This window comes from Ambystoma mexicanum, chromosome 9, assembly GCF_040938575.1.
Source record: "Ambystoma mexicanum isolate Mex_15411 chromosome 9, UKY_AmexF1_1, whole genome shotgun sequence".
Lineage (NCBI taxonomy): Eukaryota > Metazoa > Chordata > Amphibia > Caudata > Ambystomatidae > Ambystoma > Ambystoma mexicanum.
The window spans coordinates 738,837,131-738,849,072 of NC_090931.1; positions in this window are offsets into that span (position 1 = coordinate 738,837,131).

An 11,942-nucleotide genomic window follows, 5' to 3' on the forward strand; every position below is an offset into this window, starting at 1 on the left:
AGCAATAGAGGGCAGAGGCTTCTGACATCACATTCCCGATTGGGTGCAGGCCTTCAGGGGCTAGGCCAGTCCCTGAGCAGCGGCGGGCACCGAGTGGTGTGGGTCCTGGGTGTGATTCTACCGTATCAGCATCAACGACTCCTAGGAGCGTAAGAATCATTGCATATTCATCTGTGACTGATAATTCGTATTACTTAGCTTGCACTTTAATTCCCATACTATTGAAAACTGCTGCTAATTAGTCTATGTAGTAAATAAATGCAAGCATAAAATCTGAGTGAGTGGCTTTCTTCCAGACTGAGTTAATTGTGTCTCGCATAGTTTCTTACTTGTGAAGGAAGGTGATTAGGAGTTATATTGCAGCAAGGGCTGGCCCTGGAGACTGGGGGGGGGGGGGGGGGGAATTGCGGGATCCCCTTTTCACTACACAACAGGGGAAAGATGAATACAATGAAGGCAATAGTGCACTCTGTCACATTCCAGGATGGCCGGCAACAAATGCCTGGTCGGGTGTAGCAGACATTTTGCATCGGTACTCTGCGCCAAGGGCATGGGATATGCTTGAAAATGATGTTTCCCCGGCGGTAATTAGTGAGTGTTTGGAGAGTTTTACCGCTTGGGAAATACAGAAGGGAGCAAAAAGCAGCAGGAAACGTGGGCTGGTTGTTCCTGCAGGCGCTCAGAAAGTTGCACGAGAAGGAATTGCTTAAAGATGCACAGGTTCAGAGATTAACTGATGAGATCACCCTGCTCCAAAAGCAACAAATTATTATGAGAGAAACTCTGGAATTGTCCGTTAAGCAGGCTGATCAGATGGTGGATAGGTGTGCCTCTTTAGCTGTGCGAGTAGCCACGCACAAGCGCAGATATCGGCGAGGCAATCCGTCAAAGATAAGGATTCTAGCATTAATTAGGAAGGATACACGAGACCCAAATGGTGGGGTTAGTGATAGTGAAACCGAACAGGCATTTGACTGGGATGAACCCGTTGAAGTCCGACTTCCAGAGCTAGACTGTTCTGAGGGAGAGGAGCTGGAACGTGCTCCAAAGAAGTGGGTTTATCCAGCGCGGCCGTCAATCACTAACAAATCAAAAGGCCAAGCTGGCGGTGGAAACATTCAGAATACTAGGATTGTCCACGATTATACACAGACAGAGCTTTTAGACATTGCCAAGTTGTTTAGACAAAGGGCAGGTGAACCAATTTTGAAATGGTATTTGAGATTGTGGGACACCGGGGCAGATGGCATCTTAACCCAAGAAGAATTATTAAAGATGGGTTCAATCACTACTAATGTAATGCAGGGACAGATGTTGCGGTGTGCTGGGGCAGCAAGGGTCGCATTCCTTGTTTAATTGGCTTCAGACTGCATTAGTAACTTTGTATGAAAGTCCAATGTATATGGAAGAGGTCTGGGGGCACTGGGTCTCACTGCCTGAAGTGACAGAGCACCTTAGAGAGATGAGGTTACAGTGCGCGATGTACATTGCACATTTTGCAGGACCCAATATGGAGATGTTTACAGCAGGGATGCACGCACGCTTGTTGCAAAATGCCCCTGGTCATATGAAGGGAGCATTGCTTTCATTGCTGGGTCCAGCGCAAGGTAAAGCCATTGGTGAGGTTGCAATGTTACTAGGGCAATTAGAAGGGCTACACGCCTAGTGGAGGCAAATAATGATTCAGAGAAAAAGCTTGGCAAAAATGCAAAGCCTAAAGAGAAAGCTGACACTATTCAGGTTACGTGCAGGCAAATGTGGGCAGACCTGATAAAAGCAGGCATTCCGAAGGAAGAGATAGACGGTAGACCCACACCTGTGCTGCTTGAGAAATGGAAAAAATTACAGAAGCGGGGGGTCAGGGTAAACTAACCCTATGTTACGCTCACCTGGCTCCCACCGAGGCGTCGATCGGAACTGGACCGCTGCGGTCTCCACCAATGTGACGCGTAGGGCCGAGATGCCGGACTGGACTGGCCCACCTAGTTTCGTTTGCTCGGCCCGTAGGAATATTCTTCTGCAAACGGAGAAAGGGAATTAACCACCTGTGGAGTTGAGCGTAAATCCCCCCACCCCCGCTGTTCTCCACACAGATCACCTTTGATGTCCCCTCTTATAGTCTCACCTGATGGTTTGAAAAGATGAGCTCTCCATCCTGCATTGAGCGCAGGGGTGCGTTGATAACCAGTTGCTTCAATTGCTCGAAGGAATTGGCGAGTTCCAGAACAACATTGACTACGAGATTCCCGGCAAGACACTGTAAGTATACAGTTTGTAAGAGTTCAAATGCCCGACTTTCACTCTTGTCCGATTCTTTGCAGGTTGCAGCTTGACCCTAATGAAGAGTTCCTCGTAGCAACCGGAAGTATTCTGGTAAGGATTTGTATTTTCCAACACAGTTCGATAAAATAATGTCAATATGTAACCTGTTGCTTTTGCCCTTATTCAGGCGCTGAGAGAAAGTATGAAGTCTTGGGGAATAATACCTCTGGCAGTAAAATCAGCTACGTCTATTGTGGTGAGGAGGGTTCCCCTTGTTAGTCCCTTTGTTTCACCTTGCTGTCCTTTTGTTTCCCCTTAGGGGCTGGGGTTCGGCGAAGATGCAGTGGAAGCTGCGCCGACCCGTGAAGAGGAATAGTACCCCCGGTGGTAAAATCAGGTAATTCTATGGGGGAGTAACTAATATTCCTCTGTGTATTCCCTTGGCTCACCTTGCTGTTCTTGTCTTCTCCTTAGGTGCCGGAGTGCGGCGGGAACATGCATGAGAATGCGCTGGAATGTGAAGATGCTGTGAAGGCCGGTGAGTTCAGTGCGGCGCTGCAGCAGGCGAGGCGACGCGCATAAAATAACTTCTTTCTTCCAGCTCGAAGGCGCGATGGATCGGGAATTCAGGTAAGGATTAAAAGGTATTGCTCTTGTTCTAACCTTTTCTCCTTCTTTCTCCCTTTTTCTAGGAGCTCCAAACTCGAGGCGGGCGTGGCAGAAGGCTGGATGCAGACTTGCAGGCACGGTGAGTTACGCTGCTGGATGCAGAATAACACGAAGCGTGTGCTGCTCTTCGGGCGTGGTTTAAGTAGCCGCCAAAGTAGTCCAAGGTAAGTATTCCTCCCAGCCCCGCCCGAGTAAAAAATAGTCCCTAAGTAAAGTAGTCCCTTCCAAGCCTCTTTTGGCTTGGAGCTCTTGCAGCATGGTCTGCATCAGGTAAGTTTTAATCTATGAATCTGGCGCCATAGGCGCCAGGACTGGACCCAAATAGCCCTTAGCAGGGGTTGTTGGGCTTGCTTAGGATAACTTGATGCCTGCTTCTGGGGTTGCTGGACGTGGTCTGGGTCCCCGGGGGTAGGCATCATGACACCCTACTGCACCTCCCCAATCCCCTGAGGAAGAGGTGTTGAAGCCCAAAGTGCAGGCAAAAGTGTACCCTTATTTGGCAAAAGGACAAATGGGAGGTCCCAGCCCCCATATTTGATTGAAGGGCTGGCTCTATCTTTGAGGTACGGTTAATTAAGAGAACCAGTCCCAGAGACAGACGACCTTTTGTGCCACTTACATTGTATTTGAATGACAAAGTGAAACAGGTTTTGGCTCTATTAGACACGGGAGCTGAGGTAACCATTCTGAATGGGAATCCCAATCCCAATAAATGATCTGGTCCCAGAGGTTTGATCAATGGTTATGGGGGAGCGGAGACTGTTGCAAAAGCCTTTAACGTAAAGATGTCAATTGGCAAGGGATTGCCCTTCACAGCAAATGTCCTAATTGCAGACATATCCGAGTACATACTAGGGATGGATGGGTTGTTGGGAAAGAGTGTGACCACCTGATTTGGGTGAATTTGTTTTTGGCAATCGGAAAATCCATGTGAGTTGTTAACCCTGTGGTGGTTAGGCATGCAAAATGGTCCCGCTTGCATTTACCTCCCCCTGCTGAGCCAGTGTGCGTGAAACAGTACAGGCTACCAGGAGGGCACAAAGATTGGTGAAACTATTGAGTCATTTGTGAAAGCTGGCATAATGAGGCCGGCAGTCCGTCCATTCAATTCGCCGATCTGGCCCATCCACCACCCAGATGGGGCGTGGCGTCTGACAATTGATTTTCGCGCCTTGAACAAGAAGGTGCAACCTTCAGCTGTGGCGGTGCCAGATATTACTCCGATTGAAAACCTTACGAGAGAAGTGGGTGAATGGCATGTGGTCCTTGACATGGCCAATGCATTTTTCTCCATTGATATTGACTCTGAATCACAAGACCAGTTTGCTATAACTTGGGGAGACAGACAATTTACATTTACTAAATTGCCCCAGGGGTATTTGCATAGTCCCACTCTTGTATCATGGATGGCTTGCCAGAGACTTGAAGATGGTGCAGTTGGATGATGTGTATGTTGCCCACTACATTGATATCATCATGGTAACCAGTGTTGAGAAACATGTGGAAAAAGCTGCTGAAAAGTTGATCACACACATGCAAAACCGGGGGTGGGCCATAAATCCAAAAAAGGTACAGGGGCCCGCTCAAGAGGTGACATTTTTAGGTGCAATCTGGTCTCGATCAGTTAAGAAAATTCCTGTCCCTGTGATTGACATGGTTCAACAGATGAATCCACCAGCAAATAAAAAGGAGGCACAAAGTTTCTTTGGGTAATGGGTTTTTGGAGAAATCACATACCTCATTTAAGCCTGATACTGAAACCCATCTACAAAGTCACCAGAAAGAAACATGATTTTACATGGGGCCTAGATCAACAGTCAGTCTTTCAGCAGGCTAAGGACGCTTTGCAGAATTACATCACGCTGGGCACCATGACGAAAACTGATCCTTTTGAACTGGAAATTCGTGTCTACGATAAGGTTGCTGTGTGGAGCTTGTGGCAAAAGCAAGGACAGAAAAGAGTGCTGCAGGTTTCTGGTCAAGAAAACTCGTAGATCCTATGACAAATTATACTCCGCTTGAGAAACAAGTTGCTGCAGTGTACTGGGCTCTAGTTGAGACTGAAATCACAGGCGAGCAACCTGGGAGAATTTGCACACAAATTCCAATCATGGGCTGGGTGCGCGACACTGCAGCAAGCGGAAAGTGGCAGGGCGTAAGACGCCACTCATGTCAAACGGAAATGGTATTTACAGCAACGTGCGAAAGCTGGCCACAGGAGTTAGACTGCAAGAACAAATGCTGAAGGCCGTGGATATGGAAGCGATGCCTGAACCGAGCACCCCAGTTGCATTGCCAGAATCTCCCTTCAAAGTTGCGCCTGGCTATCATACATTGACAGAGGAAGAACAAAATTTAGCATGGTTCACGGACGGCACTCAAAGTATGATTAAGGGCAAAGACACTGGCAAGCTGTTGCATTCCAGCCTCACCGAGAAACAGTGCTGATGAGGTGTGGGAGGATCCAGTCAATATGCTGAACTGCAGGCGGTGGCCTCCGTGATTGAACAGGTGAGAGACAGAGACTGTATACATATACACTGACAGTTGGGCCACATATCAAGGTCTGACGCATTGGGCACCGGCATGGAGAAGAGACAGCTGGCAGATCAAAAACACTTCCAATCTGGGGAGGGCCGGACATCTGGGAAGAGATGTGACACAAAGGTGAGAGGTGCAAAATCTGCATTGGGCATATCATTGCACACATGCCCCCCCCCCCCCCCCCCGACACCTCACTGGCTGCACTGTTCAACAACGAAGTTAATCAAATGGCAAAGATTCGCCCAGTGACAACACCTGAAGAAGCCGAGGTATTGCAAGGAATGGCAGACTGGGCACACCAAACCTCAGGGCATCTAGGGCAAATAGGAACCTATGACTGGGCTAAGAGGAGACAATGGCCCATTACCATGGATCATGCCAAGCAAGCTGCCTCTCAATGTTCCGTGTGCTGTGAAGTGAAGCAATATCCACTGGAGAGGAAGCCTCAAGGCCCTTTGAGAAGAGGTGAAAGAGCCGCTAGTGTATGGCAAGTTGACTACATTGGCCCTTCGCCCCCCAAAAATGGGAAGCATTGTTGACCATGGTAGACACACATTTTGGACTGCTGTTAGCCTATCCAGTTGCCCATGCTGATCAACGGGCTACCTTGCAAAGAATGGAATACCTCATCAGGCACTATGGCATTCCGGATGAAATTCATTCAGATCAAGGCAGCCATTTTGCCTGACAATGTGCAGAACTGGGCACTAGAGCAAGGCATCAAATGGACACTGCACATCAGTCGGTATCCTGAAGCTTCTGCTCTGGTAGAACGCAGCAATGGTCTGCTCAAGCAACAAATAAAGAAACTGACCAAGTCTCACACTCTCAAGGGGTGGTCCAAACACCTGCCACAAGCACTGTTTGAACTGAACAATCGTCCGTTGGGAAACCGGCAGACACCCTTTGTGAGACTGACAAGTGAGAAGGTGGAATCCACCAAGACTCTTATTGTGTGGAAAACAGACAGAAGCAAAGCTGCCTGTACAAGCCACTGCGAGCAGCATTGGACTTGATTTATCTACCCATGAAGATGTTATACCAGCGGGTTAGACCAAATCCATATCGCTGGGTATTGGCATCAAATTACCAGCTGGCACTTATGGACGCATTGCTGCACGATCCAGCCTAGCGAAAAAAGGCAGTGACATTTTGGGAGGTGTGATTGATCCTGATTATCGAGGGACTGTTTTGGTACTTTTACATAATGCTGGTGCATCTGAGGTACCATTAACCAAATATGACCGAACTGCACAATTGATTTGTGAGCAAGCAGTTGTTCCCCTAGTGATTGAAAGTAAGCAGGCCCCAGACACCACACAGTGGTGAGGGAGGCTTCTGTAGCACAGGGAAAAAGGTGTGGGTTCACCATCCAAACAAAAAGCCTGAGGCTGGGGAAGCGTTGAGTTAAGGTGCTAGAAGTACTTATGTTGTACTATTGCAGAATTCTGACATGCCCGTTTATATCCCTGCTACTAGGCTCACACCAGGAATATAGTGCTACATGACAGGGATGGGACTTGCCTTGCTGTGGGAGCTCCTGACCTGCCAAGCAAACACTTTCTCTGTAAAGAATGGGTTGATGCAAGATGCTACATGGACTCCGAGAATCGCATCCACTACACCTGATGCTCCAGTCCTGCTTGATGATAACAATCGCACCGCACACTGAGAAAAACGCTACAAATGAGTATCCATATGGAACTGCTAAAGTACTGGCTTGGCACATTGTCAGACACCTTTTGTCACTGACCCATATGACTAGTGCTTATGAAATCCTAGGCCCAAATGTTTCAGTGAATGGATCCAACAATTTGTTGGATGTTTCATGTTTTTTCTGCCCCAAAAACTGCAGCGAGTGTACTCGCCAAGATTATGTGGACTAACTGGACTAAATGCATTTCACACAATTGTGCGATGAAACAGCCACTGCAGGATGGTAGTATGGTGTTTGTATCTAAAACTAATATTGTATATGGCAGGCATGCCACTTGGAGAATGGTGTTCTTTAAATCACAAAAGGTAGAAACTGTGCACATGCTAGATTTTCCAGTAGTGAGACATTTAAATTGCACGCCCGTAATGCACACCTATGATTACAGAGGTACACTTAGATATAGATTTGTCACAAGGCAATGTTTCATTATTACAACCAAGCTGCTACAAATGGAGTCAATTTCTGTGGCCCATCACCAAATTGCGCGTAGCTGGGGACTAGATTAATTGATTGCGGGAGCAACAGGGGTGGGAACGGGAGCTTTAAATGCCTTTGACATAGAAACTGTGCACAATAAGTTAGCCACCATGGGTTTTGATGCCAGCGCTGCTATAAAACCTCTGGCCAAGTAAGGCCCATTGATAAGCCCTACCCTGCAAAACACTGCTACAAGTAGTGGCAACCATTGGAGATGGCAGAATTTTAGCTATGAGGACATCTTTTCTGTCATAGGGCAGGTCAATAAGACTGCAAAAGACATCCGATGCATTTTATGGCAAACCTCGTTAAATCAGCAGGTGTTGGCTTTTCGCTCCAAGTGGGGGAGACTATCCCCAACCCACTGGCACAAAGAGCTACAATTACCAGCAAACATATGGATTAAACCGCTTGCTTTTGATTGCATGAATAACACATGCCACGCTTTAATGCAAGTTAGTAGAACTGCTTATGCGTTAGAAATATGGTGCCCTTTCATAGTCTTGCCTATGAAAATAAATGGCTCCTGGTGGGTTCCGCAGATACGAGGGGAATGGTTAGACAGCCAAAACTACACCATCCACAGTCAAACCTGCATGCCCTGGGATCAGGGGTGGGTGTGTCCCCAAACTGGGAGGATTCCAGACCCATGCATGCATCCCATAGCAGTGAGTGCACCTGGATGCAGTACCACATTAACGGGACTGACATTTTCCAAGGCCTGTATAGTCACTTATCATTCCTTGCTTATTAATAATTATAGGTTGCTAGGAAACCCTCAAGTATTTTGCGTAGATCAGGTCATGACTATCTTAGACATTGTTACTCACACCTTATATTCATTGACCTGGTGGTCTCACACCACTCTACATGCCAAGCTCACATCTGCTTAACTGGACTCTACCCTATGGGGCGATTACTGCCTGGCTTCAAGCTATAAGACAATTTGCTCAAACCGCTTGGAAAGATTTCCAAACATTAGCTACCTCGGTTATCTCTGCAGAGTGCAAGATGATGACAGACAGGAATCAATTAATCAAAACTGCTGATCATCTGCAATCAGTTACTACTCACCACTGGTAGGATGTACTTACTGGATGGTCACCCTCCTCCACAAAGCTGCTTAATATAATGTTGCATCCCTTGCTGTGGCTGTTGATTTCCATACTACTTGCTATAGTTTTCATTGGGCTCTTGCGCAGAATGACTTTCCTCTAACAGAATGACTGCGCTAGAAAAACGTTTTATCAGCCTACAGCACACCGTACACGCTTCTAAATCATGGAACTGAGTCAGCATTTTCAGGCCTCACTTTGAAAGGGGTGGAATGTCGTGCAAAGCATCTAGGCACTTGCAGTAACCTGCACCTGCATTAACCTACTGAGCTATCTTGCGTGTATTTAGAGCTTATTCAAAGTGTGGAGCAAAATGCTGAATCAGCCAGGCCTCTTGATCTGAGTGAGCCAGCATGCTTGCGAGGGGTTAACTGCGAAGGCCCTTCGAGACAAATATCTAGTTTTGCATGAAGACCTGCGCAGCTTGTAGGAGCCAGGCACGGCTATTCTCTTCTGCGAGTCAGGTGCACTGAAAACACAGGAATGTAGAAAGGCGCTTCCCACAACAACGTACACGGAGCCCAAGAGACAAAAACTAGCAGTAACTTTCCAGTCAAAAAGAGGTTTTGCTGAATGAAGGGTTTTAGCCTAGAAGATTCTTGAAGAGCTGATCCGTCATAGTGATTGGCGTGCAGCCCCTAATGAGAGAACTTTACCTGGGCCAGTTAGGGGAGGACTCTTCCTGGGCTGTTTGTGAGACATGCGCGGAGAGAAACAGCGCCTGGACAGCCAGCCAGCACTAGAGGGCAGAGGCTCCTGGCATCACATTCCAGCCTGGGTGCAGGCCTTCCCTGAGCGGTGCCAGGCACTGAGTTGCGTGGGTCCTGGGTGCGATTCTATTGTATCAGCATCAACAACTCCTAGGAGCGTAAGAATTATTTCATCATCTGTGACTGATAATTTGTATTACTTGGCTTGCACTTTAATTCCCATACTATTCTTCTGAGTAAGTGGCTTTATTCCAGAAGGAGTTCATTGTGTCTCGCATAGTTTCTTACTTGTGAGGGAAGGTGATTAGGAGTTATACTGCACCAAGGGCTGGCCCCAGCGGGGTGTGGGTTCCCCTTTGCAGAACAAACAGTCAGGACATCATTCCATTTACTATTATTCGTGCTCAAGGCCCCTCGTAGTTCGCTTTTACCATTTGCAAGTAGGTTACCCCGAGCCCCATCCTCTCCATAGTTCTAAAGAGGAACGACCACTCCACCTGGTCAAACGCTTTTTCTGCATCCATTGATAGTAAGACCGCTGGAGTGTTCGTTTTGTCAACCTTTTCAAGAAGGTGAGCCAGCCTCCTTATATTATCCGACGTTTGCCTCCCTTTAATGAATCCTGCCCGATCCTGGTGCATCAAGTCCGGAAGGAGCCCCTCTAATCTGTTGGCCAGGATTTTGGTGTAGATTTTGGCGTTCACATTGTTAAGGGCTATTGGCCTATAGGACGATCTATCCGCGGGGTCCATTCCAGGCTTCAAAATCAGGGAGATCTTCGCCTCTTTCATAGATGCTACTATTTGGCCTCTATCCTTGAATGAGTTGAATAGGTTGGTTAACTGAGGTGTTACTATACCTGAAAAGGTCTTGTAAAAAGACGCTGAATAGCCATCCAGGCCCAGTGCCTTACCCGAGGGCAATTTAGCTATGACCCCTCTCACCTTGTCCTCCGAAATTGCTAAGCTTAAACTAGCTTGGGCTTCCCTGTTAAGTGTTCGTAGTTTTATTTTACCTAGGAAGTCTTCCTGTACTTGAGTCTGGGGGAACTGTGATGTATACAGTGACTCATAAAATGGGACCATAGTTTCTTGAATGTCTTCCTGTCGTGTGGTTCTAACCCCCTTCTCTGTGTTAAGGGCCGATTGTGTTCCTCGACGTTGCCCTCCGGAGAAGGCGCGCTAATAGGGCATCGGCCTTAATTGCTTTCGCATATTTCTGTCTCACATATAGCAAGGCCCCTTCTGCTTTCTTAGTTCTCAGGATCCACAGCGGACCTACCGCCCTCCTGTGCTCCCTCTGGTTGAGCTTAGTGGGAGCCTACGCCACCCTCTTCCTCGCTCCTTCTACCTCCCCCTCGAGCTGAATCTCCAGGGTTTGAAGTTATTTGTGTCCAAGTGCGTTGGCCGCTATAAATTCCCCCTCATCGTAGCTTTGAACGCGTCCCATCTGGCGTCCTCCCCTGTATCCCTTCTTCTGTTCCCAAAAAAGTGTCTCATCTTTTCTTCCATCTCTTCTCTAAGCACTGGGTCCCTCATTAGATCTTCCGGGAATTTCCACCTCCATACGCCCCCATTTGCGTTACCCATGTCTAGTTTCATTATTAAAATTTTCTGGTCGACTATCCCCATAGGGCCAACCTCTATCTCCTGGACCCTACCCATCAGGCCTGCTGACAACCAAATGTAGTCTATTCTTGATTGCGTCCCATGCACTTCAGAAAGGAATATCCCTCTACGTTCCTGTGAATTTCCCTCCACACGTATCTTAAGCCCAAGCCCGACATTCTCTCCTTGAGTGCTGGCGAGGCCACTCCCACTGTGTTTTTTCCCAGATCTATCTCTGGCTCCGTCCCAGGCCATGTTCAGGTCCCCCAATATAATTATGTGCCCTCGCGCCTGCTCCTCCATCGTTGTCGTCAGGAAGGCTCGCATAAACACGTCTTGACCCAAGTTCGGAGCGTAGATAACCGCCACTGTGAGAGCAGTGTCTCCCAGCTTGCCTATTGCCATTAGGTACCTGCCTGCTTTATCCCTTATGATTTCCTCGATCCTAAAATTCACTGAACTCCGAATAGCTAGGGCCACCCCAGCTGTTTTAGTCATCCCTGATGCCTGGAGGATCTGGTCAAAGCCCTGTAGCCTAAGACGGTTCTGATCTTTATGTAGTAAGTGCATCTCCTGTAGCTCCAGGAAATTTGGCATTTCCTCTTTGTGAAAAGCTCCAATTTTTTTCCTCTTCAGAGGGGAGTTAAGGCCCATAAGGTTATGAGTTACCCACTTGAATGCAGATTTCTTGGTTATCCCCTCTCCGTATGATTTCCTCAGTTAATGCATCTCCCCCTCTGTCTATCACTGACCTAGAGTATAGCTTTGTTACCCCAGTCGAACTCCCGGTAGGCACCTTTCCCTCCCCCCTTATACCTCCGAGCTCCCCTCATCCCTAAAG